Source organism: Ascaphus truei, chromosome 6, assembly GCF_040206685.1.
Source record: "Ascaphus truei isolate aAscTru1 chromosome 6, aAscTru1.hap1, whole genome shotgun sequence".
NCBI classification, from domain to species: domain Eukaryota; kingdom Metazoa; phylum Chordata; class Amphibia; order Anura; family Ascaphidae; genus Ascaphus; species Ascaphus truei.
In genome coordinates, this window is record NC_134488.1 from 118,525,760 (window position 1) to 118,543,841 (window position 18,082).

Here is an 18,082-nt window from a genome sequence, read left to right on the forward strand (position 1 = left end):
GAACATGGTGAGGTTTGTGGATACTGAATCAGGGAGAAGGGCAAGTTGTTGATAGTTCTTGCACTGTGACTCTGGCAGTTTGAACATTGGCAAATGATATATAAGCATGGTAGCATAGAAGCCAGTATAGAGAAATAAACTATGACACAATGGTTAGATAAATATATCCTTATTGGTTAATCCAATGCAAATTTAAAGGTCTTACTGGGTCTGACACACATTAACATATCAGTTTATAGTTAATAGAGGCCTAGCTATGTCCACTCCTTAATAAAGTGCTTGTTTTCTAGTTGCTAATAAAGTATCCACTCTTTTATACATTGAGATAATGTTCCCTAATATAAGACTATAGTGCAGAATTGGCATGTACCCACCTAACGGTCACATACTCGTACATATTGTCGGTAGTATTTGTAATGAGCATAAAATAGCAAATACTTAATAATTAGTCCCAACCTGCAAATTGTTCTTTTTAATATACATTTGGCCTAATACAAAATTCAAAACATGCATTAATACTTTTCAGCATAGTGCAGAGCTAAGAACGCACATATTTTTCCAGACTTGACTCCATAAATGTCTTTCAGTTTAATGTGCATTAATATTATTATATCATTTAAATTGATACAGTGCTCTTATGTTTAAATGTCTTCCCTACAATACTGAACTAAATACAGCTTATTTATCATTGACTGAGGCATGGCTGGCTACATTTCTGCTTTTTCTTAAAGTTTATTTAGCTGTAGCGTATTTTTTTTTTTTTTAAAGATCTGAAAGGAAAATGTGTTTTATAGCGACACATAGAAGAAGCCCCGGCCCCCTTAAAAACACCCCCTTCTGTTTTTTCAGTCCTTACAAATGAGAACATCAGCTATTCAAGCGGATTGATGAACTCCCCCAAAAAGTTTATTAAGAGAGAGAGAAAACAAAGGGACTAAAGGCTGCAGGCAACTGGACAGCCAGTTTATAAACTTGGACCTATTGTCCCTTCAAGGCGGATGCATGAATACCTCTGAATGGGCTCCTTTAGAGTGACAAGATCAAGCTAGACAACAGCATGTTAAAAGGAGGGCTGCTTTCTCTCTCCAGCCAAAGATCTGTCCCTTTGCTCCGTCTGCATTAATGTACATCTGCAGTGGGTGGAATAAATATTTGGGATTTGTGTTCCTAGCCCCCCCCCCCCCCCCCTCCTCCCCATCAACACCCAGATTTCTTACACCATATGCTGCAAGTGAGAAAGATCCCTAACAAAATGCCAAGCGGACGAGAGACAAACTTAATCTTACACAATTAATGACACCAAGGGCCTGATCAGTTGTCAGTGCAGACCTGTATCACTCATTAGGAGTGAAACAGACTCACTCATGTCAAGCTACAGTGGCAGGTTAGACTCCAGCGAATTCACACATTAAAAGCACATATCGTACATATTCAATGCATTATTTTAGTCCAGAAACCAGCAGGTCGTTCCCTTTGGGTCAGGGAATATTGACGGCAATGTGCAGTTCTTTTCTATGACGAGGCCCTAATGTATTTCTATGTAATATGGTCAATGAATGGGATGGCACTTATGTTCGGTTCCTGGTCTGCTAATACTCACTTTAAAGTACCAATCTCCCCCCAATTTTTTTTCTGGGAAAAGCACAAGGAGGCCAAACCATATCTTAAAATAGTCACCATTCTTACAGAAACCGAATGACTCTAGAAGTATCCAACTTCATCTGAAAATAAGATAGGTGTTGTAGTCTTCAGATGACACTATGATATAAAACATAATAATCAGTATAGGAAGCATGCAAAGGAGGATATTTTCTGAGACATAACACACCGTATTCCCTGTTTCTGACACACGATTCACCTCAGCAAGGTGGTTATCACTTGATTAGCATTCCCTTGTGGGCCCAACGATGAGTGACTATCAGACGGCAAACCAACTTCTTGCAGTGTTAATGGCTAACAGTGTTAAAAATGGAAGGCTTAATGTGATGCCTCCACTTCCATCACCATGATTTAAAGCCCAGCTGCCCTAATAGGAATCAGCGTAGAGGGGAGGGGTGGGAGGTCAAGTGGTAATCAAAAAAGCAAAAACAAAACAGGGGTGGGGGGAAAAGCTCCTCTCCTCCCCCCTCTTCTGAATAGAACAGTTGCTATTCCATGGCTGAGTAAAGTCAAACTTCCCTCAAGGGGTTTCTGTGACTTGTGACCCTTGTAGCCTGTACTTAGCACTTTCAAAAGGATACGGGAGCCCTAGAGAGATGACCTGGGCAGAAACTAAATCACAAACCCACATCAAGACTATAAAAAAAGAAGAAGCAGTGGAGGCGTGAGAGGGAGGAGTGAAGAACTCGGAGTGAAAAAACAGAAGAGAGACTTCATGAATGATAGAGTGCCGTTTCTGGCAGTCGCTAGAGTTGCCAGGTGTCCAGTATTGAACAGAACTGTCCTGTATTTGGACACTGTGTCCAGTAAAAAAAATGAGAGGTAATACTGGACATGTTTGTGCCCAGTATTACCTCTCTGGACATTTGATCTGACCGGCTTGGGGGGCTGTGGGATTTACCCCGAGCAGGGAGAAAGCAGGGATGTTACTAGGGGGCTGGGCAGCTTCCTCAATCCTGATTGGCTGCTGCTGGGTAATGCAGCCAATCAGGAGGAGGTGTCAGGAGCCATGGGGTGGGGCCAAGGAGAGGAAGAAACAGCATGGAGCGAAGAGAGATGAGAGGCGAGTGTGTCGCACCTTTCACCATTTTGTCCAGTATTTTTGGAGAAGACGCCTGGCAACCATAGTCCTATTGGTCCTGCAGGTATATCACTGTTATATATATTTTTTTACTTGGTTGAGTACTTCCATAGTAGATGATAACTTTTTTATTTGAACTGACACGCAGATGGTAAAATTGCATGTCCTACGGAATACGTTTGTGCGTTATAAATAAATGATGATAATAATAACACCTTTATTTCAAATAGCACTTTTCTTCCAATGGGACGCAAAGCGCTTCACAATTACAGTACAGCGCGCGTTACGCAGCACATAGGAATGTTACAGACACAGTCCCTGCCCAGATGAGCTTACACTCTATGTTTTTGGTGCCTGATGTAACCTGATGTAAAGCGAGATAAAGTGACTTACCCAAAGTAATTATTATTATTATTGAATGATAATAATAATAATTAATAAAGAAGAAGAATGTCCTAGGTGTCTCTTGTATCCCTCCCCTCTGTCTTAATTTTTTTAAACATCTCCCCTTCCCTGTACTGTATTGTCACTGACATCTTCACCCATCCACCTGATCTTTATCAGCACAGCCGGTCTGCTTTCTTACCTGGAACCAATCCTCTGTAGCTTAGTGCTGCTGGGCCTGATGAAGAGCGCATTGCTCTCGGAAGCCTGTCTTTAAAATATATGCTGCAAAAAAAGGTATCACCTACTACTGAAGTGCTCTTTCATTGTTGCGTTATTTCAGCTAGACTCACACGACTACAAAAACCTATTACTTTTATTGATAGAGCGGAAACATATTCCATATATGCAATGAGAATCTGGAAGACAATAACAATAACATTTAGCTGATATTATAGAGCCGGGCTGGCCATCTCCAGTCCTCAAGGGCCACCAACGGGTCAGGTTTTCAGGATATCCATGTTCCATCACTGCTGGCTGAATCAGTCCCTGCTTCTGCACAGGTGGCTCAATCAGAGGCTATATATATATAGGCAAAAAGTGACACATTGTGTGCTCCTTTGCATGTCATTTCCCAGAATCCCTTGCTGCAGTGGGAGCACTGCATGCGAGGTGATAATGGTTTAAAGGCAGGGTTGCAGACCTGTCTAAGACATGTGAATGTGCTCAAAAGTGATGTTCTTTATTGGCTATATGCTAATCGCTTGACGGCCTTTTGGCTAAGATCAAGTGTAGTGTCTATCCTACCTGTGGCAGGAGTAGGCTGGACAGTGGCACACATTTGGTCCTCTGGCCTGGTCGAGAGGTGGGATGAGCCCAAGGTTTCTTGGGTCCATGCACTCAGGCATGAGAAATTCAGAGGGGGGTTCTTAGTAGAGTACCTAAACGTGCGTAGCGCACTGTGGGCAAGGTTATGTCCTTCCGTAGCTACAGCACTGGTACCGCGAACAGTTCCCTAGCATCGGACCTTGGATTCTACAGATTTACTTCCCTCATTCACGTCGTTCCTGGACCTTCTGGCTAAGGGGGGGGCGGAATTGTTTAACCCGCCCGGCCCATCGGGGCTCGGGTGCTACGGCACGACTCACTCACAACGGCTAGTCACCATCCCTCGTCGGAGGTTAAAGGACAAAGACTTGGACTTCCTTCCGGGCCTTTTGGCCGAAGGGAGGAAGAGATGGACGTCCTGAATCCTGACGTAGGACGGCGTCAAGGACCCCGAAGACCTAGGCCTGCCGGCTGAAGATTTTTGGGGAAATGTAACTCTTGTTCAACTTTGGGAGGACATTCTCAAAGACAGGCACCCAAGCCCCTGAAGCGGCTTGAGTTCACGGGGGAGGGGAAAAAAATATGCTAATGGTGAAGGTTTTTTGTCACCTTTTTAACCCACCATAACTTAAAATGTCTATGGTAAACCTACCCAGTCTTGAAAATTGCAAAGCCAGTACAACCAGCCTCACACTGATGAGACCCATTAAGGTTGAAACATGTCTGTGAATGGTTTGACTGGCATTGCATCTAATCCCATGCTGTGCTTAAAAACTGTGTGAACAGTGAAGCATTTGCTTATGAGGGTTCCATGTATGAATTTCAGGCAAAAGGTGACACATTGTGTGTCCATTTGCATGTCATTTCCCAATATGCCTTGCTGCAGTAAAAGCACTGTATGCTAGGTGATAATGGTGAAAGGCAGGGTTGCAGACCTGTCTAAGACATGTGAATGTGCTCACAAGTGATATATATATATATATCTTTATTTATATAGCGCCATTAATGTACATAGCGCTTCACAGCAGTAATACACGTGACAATCATATAAATAACAAATACTACAAATAACACATAATGGGAAGAAGTGTTTCAGACATAAAAGTAACATTCAAGGAAAGGAGTCCCTGCCCCGAAGAGCTTACAATCTAATTGGTAAGTAGGAAGAATGTACAGAGACAGTAGGATATATATATATATATATATCAGGACATTCATGATAGAGGCTTTTATAGTGTAGTCCTGAAAATATAATTTTGGAACAGGCAATCCCATCAAAGCATGTAAGCCAGATAAAAAATAAAAAAATTGTTTATTTTGGTAAAAATACATCAAATGGGACAAATTAAATAAAAAGGTGCCGATCCTCAGATAACAGTTAGGATGAGCATGATTCCAACCCCCAGCCTCTCCCTAACTCCCGATAACTAAGCAAGTCACAGCGGCTGAATTGCGTGCCGGAGATTTACCAGGACTTTTCCAGCCACTTGTAATGCTTTTGGGAGACTTTTTGGTTGTTATCTATCAGTCTCGCGGCTGGAAAACTCGGGGCAACATTGGTGCAGAAATATTGCGTCAGATTAATAGAAAGAAAGTTCTATTGGTGTCAATGGAATATTTCTCCTGGACTGGTTGTGCATTAGGGATACTTTGATAAATAACCCATCTGGTCCCCTAGCCAATATGCTTTGAAATGGGTAAGCATGGTGCAGGTAATGATGCATTATCATCCATTTAACTGAATAGAACAGGAGTGGCCAACTCCAGTTCTCAAAAGCCACAGGTCAGTCGTTGACTGAGCCACTGATTGTACCACCTGTGCTGAAGCAGGGATATCCTGAAAACCTGACCTATTGTGGCCCCTGAGGACAGAAGATGGTCACCCCCTGGAGCAAAAGAGAATACATCAGCAAATATGCATCACTCTCAACCTTATATATTGAGCAGGGGCCCTTTTTGTGTGAAAGGAACAGTGTAATGGGTGGGGATATTGGGCTGTCAGCATTGCTTAATGTTTTAGTTACAACAACTTTTAATTTGTGAAATACCAACCCACAGAGTTCTTTTGACTGTAATTGTTTCATTAAACAGCCGCCTGGTTCCCCCCAGTCAGGAACCTGACTCACAGGCGGAAAAAAACAAATCTTCATCAACCCTCAGTGCATGAACTCAGGTGACAGCAGATCAGAGCCCTTTACCCCATCTATCAGACAGACTATTGGAGGATCATTTATCAACGTTGCAAACCAGGTGGAATTCTGGTGCTTACCACTGAAATTGTTCTTCTACAATCTGCTGCTGGTCTGTTAGCTCTAATTTATGGCTCCCATGTGCATACTTTGATACCTGTCACTTAATATTCAGGGCTAAAGTCTCCCACCTGCAGGAGTGGGGCAAAAAAAAATAGATTTCTCAAAGAAAAAACTATCTACATCGCTTTCAATTGGATTTGTCCATAAATCTGGTGCTTTTTTTTCTTGCCACTTTTTAGCCCACTTTTGCATTTTAGAGGCTTTGACTCACAACCCTCCTAATCCCCTGAATGTGCATCAAAAGTATCCCATTCACTGTAAGGAGGCCAGCAATAAATGATGATGTTTTTTCTCACTTTTGATACATTTGTTCTTATTCATGAGAGCAATGTAGAAATGTGTCAATTCCATTGTGTGGGTCCAGTGTTTCCTCTCACAGCTCCTACTATGCGCCAGATAAGTATTCCTGATGTCTGGATGTATATTTCTATTCATATAGTGCCACCAATGGACGCAGCGCTTACCAAAGAGACAACACATTATAGGGAGTTATAATAAGTGCAGCAAACATGAAATCAGACAAAATGAAATCCCCTTATTTGCTTACATGTTCAGATGCAAATAATGCACCGCTAAGGCCGCGCTTATAGAGCCGGCGCCAGCGAAGGCGACGCGACCGATTACGTCACCCATCGCCGTCGCCACTAGCGAAAGTTATAGTTCAGTTTTAAGCGACGTCGCTGGTGACAAGGCCAGTGACGTCACGAAGGGGGCGGTCAGCGCTCTCTGATTGGTTTAGAGACAGTCACAAGTGACGACTGTCTCTAAAAAAAATCAAATTTACCCGGCTTCAACATTTTTGGTCGCTCCATCGCTCCATCCCCGTCGCGCTTACTATAAGTGCTCGCGATGGATTCAATGTATTTTTTTGGAGCAACGTCGTGTTGCCGTCGCTGTCGCCAGGCACTATAAGCGCAGCCTAAGAAAGGACTTACTTGTTTAATAGTACTTTGGCCATGGACTTACAATGATAAAACCAGTAATATAGAGTTTGCGGAAGGGTGTGCCAGTGCCTATTAATGAGGTTTTCTCTCTCATCAAAATATATTATATGGGCAAACTTCTTCTTCATGTCATTACATGATGTTTGTGCCCTGCGGACACACAAACAGGACCGTATAGAGATGCTGCAGCAACGACAGTCAAGTCACATTTATACTGACTACATTACTGCCAAAAGTAATGCTGAGAATACGCTGCATTATGTATGTATTATTAGCTGCTACAATACCATTATATTTGCAAGGGATTGTTTCAGCAGAAGTATAGAATGGAGTATTGCCCAGAATTCGCCATAGTACCATTTGACTTTCAAGCGATGAAATTAAGAAGCTATGAACATAATAATAATAGTTGTTTTTGTACAGCGCGGACATATCGCTTACAATCTATTTTTTGGGGGTGCCTTAGGCACAGGGTGATAAAGTGACTTGCTCAAGGTCACAAGGCACTGACACCAGGCTACCCTGCTTCAAACTCAGTGTCATTGTTTGCAATGTCTGCTCCTTGGCCCTAACATATCTTAAGTGATAATCTAAATGTTAAAACCGTGATGTGTGTGTCTAGGGAACTTAACTCCAATCCTCCTTCCCCTGAAATAACAAGAGTGGTGTTCCACAGCCAGTGACCAAACACCTCCAATCATATAAAGTTCTAAATACAGTAGCCTGGACTAAAATAAAAATCATTGTCTGATGCAGCTGTACTTCCCATCATATGGACCATTGTGGTGGTAGCATTTTTATGAGCCAAGGTAGAGGACTCTCAGCTGTCAAGAACAACGTCTGCAGATGTTTGTTTGGAGGGGGTTGGATGTAAGATGGAAGCCCTCAGAGATAGGAATAGTAACCATTTGTTAGTAATTTACACATTGTACCTGAATCAAACCCTCCACATTTTTTTTTCTCCCACAAAGATACTGGAGCTGGTCCAGTTCTCTTCCAGGCAAAGAATGTCTCTCTCTCCGTTCGAAGGTTTTTGTCTGCGTTTAACCTGATTTTGGGACAGCAGCCAGCATTCTAGGAGGGAGTTGTTGGGAGTATGAAAGTGGGGAACAACACTGCCCCCCCTTAGCACTGCAAATCTTACCATTTGTGGAAAATGAACCGCTTCTATTAAAACCAGGAATTTTCCATTGCAGATGTACATTTTGCCCTTAGCTTTTTTCATCCAACTTCGGGTTTTTTTAATTTTTTTGTTCTTTGCAATTGCAAGCTTGTGACATTCTCAAACAAATGGGAAATATAAACCGGAAATAATCAGGTTAGTCTGCGGGTTTTCAATGATAAAGGACTCACAATATTATAGGGCTCATAACAGTCATACCAGAGGAGTGGAGGGTTCTCAATGAGGAGTCAACGAGTGGTTAGAGCACTGGTATTTTGCAGCAGTCAGAGGGCTAGTGAAAAACATAGTGATATGATGCTTTGATTAGGTAAACGACAATTGGTTTGACAACAAAGCTCTTTAGATGGCGTTTCTACAACACGTATATTGTGTGACCCCTCTACTTTTAGCTCTCAGACTTATGACTATAGCTGAAGCTGGGGCCTGAGTCTCTGTCAATAACTGACTGGGCCATATGTGGCTTACGGTTAGACAGCAGAAGGAATACACAGAGTGGGTGATCCAACAAGTTTACTCATACCTCACTGATTCTGACACCCCTCAGCTGAGGATCACTTCACAAAGTATACAGATTACTACACAATCCCCAAACAGCCCTGCACGGTTGTGAGTGGTATAGTAGTCTCCCAATCCTGGGTATTGTTGGCTAGGGACGGTGCCGGTACGTCATGGGAGCTCGTGGTGTACTGAACCTGTTGCCGGCCTGCTGTTTGAAACGGGTGCTTCGGTCCCACTGTGCTTTAGTAGTCGTTGAGGGTGAACCCCGGCGGCGCTCGATCTCTCGTCCACGTCTGGAACTGTAGCCCCCTGCTCCAGTTGCCACGTGCACACGTGCACTCTCCGCAGACCTTGCCCGAACCTGATCCAACATGGGCGCTCCCCACTTTTTAAAGGCTCCTCTCCCTCATAGTCCCTTCTCTTTCCCAGCTGTTATTAGTGGCTGCTCTCATGTCCAGAGCACCCTGGAGAGGAACCTGCCAGGGGGCAGCGTGAGTGTGTGGAGCTCATCACACAGGGGGTTACAATTGTGTTTTGCCTTGAAAAATAAAAAAGGGGGGGGGGGAAACCTTCTTGGTATATATCGTCGTTGTAGAGGTAAAGCTCATTAAGTGCATTTTTGGCAAAAACTCACTACATGCACTTCCTAACTTGGAATTTCTTGATAGTTCTATTGAAAAACTAATTGAAGAGACCTAATCTTCATATCGAGATACCTTCCTGTTTAAATACAGCATTTTTTTCCTGTCAAAAAGAACATTTAATCCCCTTTTCCTCAGTACTCAAAGAATGTAGTTTACCTGCACATCGACAATTTATATTTTTAAATAAAAGTAGTTCAGGTTTGTAATTTTTTTTTTATTGATAATGGGTGTAGTTACATTTTTTCATTCGTCTTTGACGCGGGATACATGGTTCCAAAACCCGTAGCAGCTTGCTCAATTAGCACATGTTATCAAGCAGTGCTATTTGTTTTATTAAAATGAGGTGTTAAAGCCTTCGAGCATCGGGGACTCATTAATATAAATGTTATCCTCAGACGTACACGGTCGCGATCTCAATTTTTTGGTACCTGTGGCAGGAAGAGATTCCCAGAAGTTGCACGGAGCTGGCACTGCCACTTATTCATCAGATACCATATTAATAAGGAGCATCCTTCTCCCGTTGCTGTTTGTAAGCTAACGATGCAAAGGAGATGTAGCTTACAGTCTTGGCTTCCTGAGTGCCCCGTGTTTGGCCATCAATGGCACATCTCATACCGAGCCAGGCTCCTTTTATGTCTTGGCTAACTTAGTGACTGGAAGAGTGTCTGGGAGTGTCAGCTTGACACAATGTGTAACAGTAATTAAGAAATAAGCCTCTTGCCCAGTTTCACAGTAATCATTTAGCTAAGTAAACTTCCATGGTCCAATGCCTCAAAAATCACCATTAGCCTACGCCACTTATGGCCAGAAAATTTCTTATTTTCTGCTTTTCATCAGCCTCGGCCTGGAATCTTCACTTTGCCTATTTATACATTTGCACTTAAACAATGACAATAAACACGTTCCCAGAGTGTTACAAATCAGAAATTTGTCCCATTTTCTCCAGCACACCATCCCGTGCGTGCTGACTGCTTGGTCTGGGATCCTGAGTGGCCAGCACCGCCTGAAAAAGATGGTGGAACTGTTTCATTGTATTTGTGTACACAGAGATCTGTGTAAGAATGTGTGAATATATGAATGTGAGTGTGTATAATTAAGCATCTACAGGGAGCGTAGTTGACCTTAGATTTAATGTCAGGGTACTGTGCTGTTCACTTGCATGAGTGAGTCATTTGAAAAATACAATGGGAGGAATCAGAAGAGCTACTTGATAAACACATTGTAATGAGATACATCAATAGCTGTGCCTATTATATTCATTTGTCTCCATGATTTATGTTAATAAAAACTGCCACGTATCTGCTGGTGCAAACTTACATTGGATGTATGACACGGGTATAGAGCTGCATAGTCACGATGACAAGCCTGCTCATGTCACACGACTCCTTCCAGTAACCTTGAGAAAGTCCCTTTATTTGCCTTTGGCATAGCTCGATACTTAAATAAAAACCTCTCTAGACCTAGGACTCTTTTAATTCCTTTTAAGATTAGCGCTGCTGACAAATGTTGGTTGTATACGTCACGTGTGTCTCCATGCAGCGGTGGAAGTGCCATTAAAAACGACTGGTAATGTGCTTGTATTGGAGATGGGAGAAATTTGGAGAAGTGCCCTTTCAGTATTTAAAGGTCTGTGGTAGATTTAGGATATTAGAGTAACAAGGGAAAGGATCGAAGACAGATCTCTTGTGATTTGGATGTGTATCCAAGGAACTGCATGCAAATGTCCATGTTTGTTACACGTCTGTATTGTGTATTGGTTCAGGAGAAAAGTAGATTGTTTGTTAATATAGGGTTTGGTTTATTTATACATATCTCTCTCTCTCTCTCTCTCTCTCTCTCTCTCTCTCTCTCTCTCTCTCTCTCTCTCTCTCTCTCTCTCTCTCTCTCTCTCTCTCTCTCTCTCTCTCTCTCTCTCTCTCTCTCTCTCTCTCTCTCTCTCTCTCTCTCTCTCTCTCTCTCCTTTCATTTCCCGGGGTCAGCTCCTTGTGACCTTGGGCAAGACACTTTATCTCCCTGTGACCCATGCACCAAAAACATAGATTGTAAGCTCATCTGTACAGGGAGTGTGTCTGCAATATTCCTATGTGCTGCGAACCACGCTTTGAGTCCCATTGGAGAGATAAATCAAATAGTTATTATTATATATTAGTCACCAAAGCACCAACACAACAGTAAGAGAGGAAAGGGCTAAGCAAGAGGGGATGCTGGGGAATAATTAGGACTGACAGGCTGTAGGTGAAAGGTTGCAGGTTCTGTGCTTGGGATTTCCTCTTACTTGCATTATATTTTGTTTAGTTTCTGTAAAGCACATGGGAGGGCAACGCAACTACCACACGCTGCCCTGTCACTGCCCTTCTACTTCCTTGCATACCATGAACCTCCTGTGTGGTTTATACATAAGAATCCACAGGTTGGAGCCTAGGGAGGTATTACAGCCCTCACTAATACGCCCCTCCTGGGGTCTGCGATTCTTCCCTGCGGGAGTCCGAGAATTGCTGTAAAAAAGATGACCAAGGGCTCTGACTCCTGTGGAGTTTAACCTCATTTTAAGAATTCTTCCCAAAAAAGTGGAGAAGGTGGAGGTGGCACATGTGCAGGGGGTGGGAGGAAGTATTGTTTTTAGCAAGCAGTGGCTCATTTCTGCATAGTCAACATACCCCCCCTGTGGTGTCAGTCACCTCAGGACATCTCCTCCCAAAACCCCTCATCTCTCACTGTCCCATCTGTCTGCTCCTTGGTGGATGCCTTTGGAAAGTTGGATATACCCTAGATATAAGACTACACATCGTTTATAGAAATTAAATCCAGTCCATCGTACTAGGCCCTTGGCATAGCACTAAGGCCCCTGTGCTGTAAAACTGTCTTCCTCTTGCTCAGAGAGATTCCAGACCCATTCAAATGATCAAGGGGAAGATGGTTTTCCAATACACTGAATAGGAGAGGGGACTGGGGTGTCTATTTATTAAAGTCTCTCAGCTGCAAAACTGGAGCAAAAGCTGCGCAAAACAATGACAGCAGATTTATCCAAAAAATCCAATTCCAGCAAGGGATTCTGGGTAATGACATGCAAATGAGCACACAGTGTCACCCTTTACTTTATGTCCATGTTAACATGGACCCGTATAAGCGTATGCCTCCCGTATTGCGCAGCTGTTCAGCACAGACTGGGGTACAGAAGTGCATGGCCAGCAACACCTACTGAAATAAAAGCTGACACCGTGTGCTTATTTGCATGTCATTTCCCAGATTCCCTTGCTGCAGTGGAAACACTGTATACTAGGCGATAATGGTAAAAAAAGCAGAGTTGCGGAGCTGTCTGAGACGTGAGAATGCGCTCACAACGTGGTATTTCTATTTGCTGTACACTTTACGGTGGAGGGTTTTTTGCCACTTTCTACCCACCGTAACTTATATAATGCATGGTTCATACCTTTATTAAAAATAGTTTTCTTTGGTATATCCGGTGCTGCTTTTTGCTCCAGTTTTGCAGCCGGGAGACTTGATGAAAGAACCCTTTATGTCTCTTCCAATGCAATTGGGTTGGAATTGAACCCATTTGCTGCTTGAAGGGTCCCGCAACAGATTGCAAAGCGTTCGATTAAACATTTTCTCCATTTTCCATTCCGCAGAAGCCCCAAAATACAGGTTCTCTGGGACAGATTAAAATGGGAACCACCGAGCAAGAGAACAATATCAATAACCTCTTGTCCTTTGGGATTGTCTAAATAAGATAGAGAGGGTTAAGTTCGCTCTAAATGCCTTTTGGAGGGAAATGTTGCTTCAAATGTTTTTTTTTTTTTGTTGGTAATAATAGGTAAAGTTACTAAAAAATATATAATATATTATGACCCCAAACCAAACCTCAAATATAATATTACCCCAAAACATGATCAATGTATTGGAATCTTGTGGTCCGTCTGGGACATAAGGGCTTACATAACCCTGCGTGTCCCGGAAAAGTCTGGACAGCCCATGCATTGTGACTCACCAACCAGGCATCCACATATAAGGTACGTGTCTGCATGTGTGCATGATCATTTATTGGTTGTTCCTAATATAATGGTCTGACTGGGATTCCCCGGGAGGAGACGGGGATGAGAAACACTGTGGTTAACCCCTTCAGTGCGGGAAAGACCTGCAACGCATTGCTTATCCCGTTTTGCGCCAGCTCCTCGATGCTTAAACTGCTTCTCTACCAGATGGCCATGCAGCACATTGCAGGCCCCTCTGGTACGGAGCAGGTTAAGTTGCTTATGTGTACGACAACCGTGGTAGTGAAAGGGTTAAAATGAAAAGCCCCCCAGCTTTTCTACTTCTTCCCCAAGACTTTCTCAAAGTCATGCTCCAAACAGTCTCCATCCCTTCCCCCGACCCCCTCCCTCTCACTGACTGCCAGCGGTTTTAATATTCAGCTCGTTCCTTCCCCAGGAGGAGCGAGGCAGGGTTCACATGTCGGAGTTTATTGATATCACATCGGGCTGTTCAGGGCTGTCACAGGGATATTCAGCGTATAAAGGCCCCCTAAGGTGCAGCCTTTGGCAGCTCTAAAGGAATGGCCACAAAACCCCTCAAGAGTTTTATGCAAGGTGAGACAATGAAAAGCATCTCACAGCATCTGACAAGCTTCAGAAAAGCCCTACACATGCACGATGTTCCCCTAAGTTCCCGTCATTTCGTGTTTTCTTCTGTATCACCCATTAGCTCTTTTCAATGTTCCTGTTTTCTCATTGCCTTGGGCTCAAAAAGATAGAACAGGCCTGTCTGGTCTCCCTCAGTAGGAAGCACTATGAGAAACATACAGTAAACTAGCTATTCAAGTAACACAGGGACACTTGAATTGAGAATTAAAAAAAAGTGTATTTGGGTTTTATGCAATCATTTCCATCAATAATGTTGAGGAAGCCCATCTCTTTCATTCCTAGCATCAGTGACCCCGTAGACTTCACCAGTCTCATAATTTTTTTTTTTTAACCCGATCCAGTAGATATATATCTCACAAGGATTGCAAGAGGCCCCACACATGTGCCGCAAACCCACAACCCACTGTATTCAAGACCCATATCTTAACCACTTTCATACAACTCCATCAAATCAGTTTACAGCGCTCTATTTGGCTCTGAGATTTTTTTTTTGGTGTGGTGTTGATTACTTATAACATAGACTCAAACTATACCCCACATCTGGTACTGGGCCAATTTGGTGAAGATTAGCGCCTGGCGCTTCAAAAAGCCAGAATGTGAGAACTAATAACATTTAAAAATAAAATGTAAAATGATGAAAGACACACAGAAATACATAGAGCAGAGAGGCTCAACTCCAGTCATCAATCCTCCTCCTTCCCCCTACCCCCCAAACAGGGCCGCCAACAGGTTTCCCGGGGCCCCGGACTAGAGTTTCGTCAGGCTCCTCTCCCTGGTGTCGGCATCCCCCTCTGTGTCGGGGGTCTTGTGAGCCCTCCCGTTTCACAGCTCGTAAGCTCCCTCGTGTTTCCCCCCCCACCCCCTGTCCCCATGTATTTCTCTCCCCGTCTCACTTTTATCCCCTCTTTTCCTCACTCACTCTCTCCCCCCTCTCTCTCTCTTCCTCACTCCCACTTACACCCCCCCTCTCCCCTCCTCCATCAATTACCCCCCTCTAACTCAAACCCGCTCCCTCAATCCCCCTCTTCACTCATTCCCTCCACACACCCCCAACAACACACACAATATCCACACAATAATTACCCCCCCCCCACCAAATACATACAAAACTCATATTCTCCAAATACAAACCCCTCAGCCCCCAAATATATACACATCCCTCCCCCCCTCAATTTTTTTGTTAAATCTCACCCACCAAATACATACACCCCCCCAAATTTATACAAAACACCGTTGCCTTGAGGATGGTCTCAGACCTCTGGTGCCCCGGCTCTTCCCCAGCTGCTGCAGGCCTCTTGCAGGCGTCTCTCTCCCACACTGCTGCGTGCCTCCATCACTGTCCTGTGTCAGGCCTCTGGCCCTCTCTCCCACTCTGCTGCGTGCCTCCCTCACTGTCCTGTGTCAGGCCTCTGGCCCTCTCTCCCACACTGCTGCGTGCCTCCCTCACTGTCCTGCGTCAGGCCTCTGGCCCTCTCTCCCACACTGCTGTATGCCTCCCTCACTGTCCTGCGTCAGGCCTCTGTCCCTCTCTCTTATGCTGCTGTGCGCTGGAAGCTCGGCCCAGCATCCGTCCCGCACCGGACACACAGAGAGTGACGGAGAGGCAGGTCCGCAGCTGGGGAGAGCCGGGACCCCGCGGCAACGAGAGGATGGTAGTCGGGCGAAGAAGTTGGGGCCGACCTCTGGCCGGGCCCAACTTCCAGCGCTGGCCAGCCGGGCACCCCACAGCCACCGGGCCTGGGACACTTGTCCTGGTTCTCCCCTCTTGTCAGCGCCCCTGCCCCCAGCAGGCTTTTAGGATATCTCAGCTTAGTCTCTGATTAAGTCACCTGTGCTGAAGCAGGGTCTGATTGAGCCACCTGTGCTGAAGCAGGGATATCCTGAAAACCTAACCGGTTGGGGTGGGGGGTGGCTTGAGAACTAGAACACTGCATGTGCTAATTTTTTAATGTAACGGGTTTTCCCCCTCCCAATCGCATATAGAGTGTATGTGAGGGGGAACCTATATGTTACCAGGTGTGGTGCGTTATACCTGTCAGGCCCACAGGAGGTCTGAGCCTCCGCTAGTGAGAGCCTGGGGTGCTTCTCTGGAACGTTTCTTGTCAGCGCCTCCACCTATGTGATATTCTAGGAGTGTAGAGTGGCCCTCACATAGGAACATCCATTAAGTAACCAGCCCACACCAAAGGTTATGGCTAAAAGGTTTACTATATGGCAAATAACACAACATAACATACTTCAACAATATGACATTGACAGTGTCCCTCTATAACACTAATAGGCACAACTACCCCGACACCACGCAGGGCTTTGTACCACACACGTTATATCAATAGTCCCAAATGTCCCACAATACCCCAAGTGAGTGACTGTTGGTAAAGTTGGTGCACTTATAGATACATGCCCGAGCACACGTCCGTGCCCGGGTGTGAAGCTCTTCAAAAAGGGTCTGGCGCAGGAACAGGAATCCGCCTCTGCGTGAGGTGTCTCCCTCGTGGAGCGTCGCACCCACAGAATGTCTCTTGTAGTAGAGCCTGTCTGAGCCCAGACGCAGGCCGCGATCACTGAGTGCAACTGGCACCGGTGATATCACATAGAACTGGGTACTACAGAAAGCAAACCCCCCCTTGCACTGAAAGGGGCCTTTCCTGAAACTGCCAAACTAAGTGATGTGGCTGCACTGCAAGCCACACTGTCTCTTCTTGTCAGAGCACACAGCATTGCAGCTGTGTCACTGACAAGACTCAGACTCGGATAAGGGCAGGGTCCCTACCTAAGGGGCCTTCCCTATGAACTTACCCACTAACCAAGTGGGGAGTGGGGCCTACGGCTCACAAGCCTGGGGTGTCTGGGGCCTAGTACAGCAGAGCACTGCAGCTGTATACACTACCTTCCCCAACCGCTTCCTGGATCCAACCGACAAAACCCTGTCTGCACACAACATTGTATCTTCTTTGCTGCAGGAGAAGCTGCCAGCTCTATTGGCTTCAATGCTGCCTGTGACCAGGGTGAAAGTGCAGTCCCCAGAGGCTGCTGGGAATTGTAGTTCTTGGTACAGCTCTTTCCTATGGGGACAGCATGCGCGATCTTTATTGCGCATGTCTGAAGCTGTAATGGCCGCCGCTACTCTTAACTGAGCATGCGCAACTTCCAAGAGCTCTTGCACACATGTAATGGCCACCTCTATGCTTGCCAACAACCTCTGTGCATTGCACGGCACAGGCGCGAACTCCCATGCCAACCTCAACATGGCCGCCGTGATTGCTCTGCTTACGCGCAAGCCTCCGCACATGCGCGAACACATTAAACATGGCGGCGTCCTGCCGCAGCTGCCACCGGGAGCCCCCGGGAACGCGCTCGCCCCCGCAGCAGCACACACGCAAGGGGGAAAGAAACCTGCAGACAGGGGGACCAGAGGGACCCTGGCTACATTAGTTCTCCACATTATTGCAACTTCATAAAAGGTGAGGACTTCTTTTTTAAGAGGAATATGCAACTTGTCTAGAAACAAAACAATTAATTAATTAATTAATTAATTGGAAGACAGAGGTCAGTATCCTTTGGGGGATGAGAATAGGGAACCGCTACTGAGGGACATACAGAAGTCATGGAACCATTTTAGATGGTGAAAATGCTGCTGTTCTAAGGGTCAGCAGCTTGAAGGGTGCTGTGTTTGGCAGCTAATTAAAAGTACTAATGGTATCTGCATAAGAGGTACTCAGAAGAACCTCAATGTAAACAAACAGGGTAAGACAGCGAGAGACTGAGGTTAGAATGTGTCAGAGAGTAAGCTCTTTGGGGGCAGGAATTCATTGTACTTGTAATTACAACCAGAGGCACAACAGCGTTTTATTTGTACAGTTCGTGTTCTCAGGTGGTGAATGAGCAGACTGAGAGAGCAATGCTGCT

General features: G+C 44.9%; 1 protein-coding gene across 2 annotated transcripts in view; it reads left to right on the forward strand.

Annotated features, from left to right (window-relative positions):
* The window catches only part of PAX7 (paired box 7), a 98,683-nt gene that overhangs the window by 18,374 nt on the left and 62,227 nt on the right, over positions 1 to 18,082 (forward strand). The window lies entirely within an intron of this gene.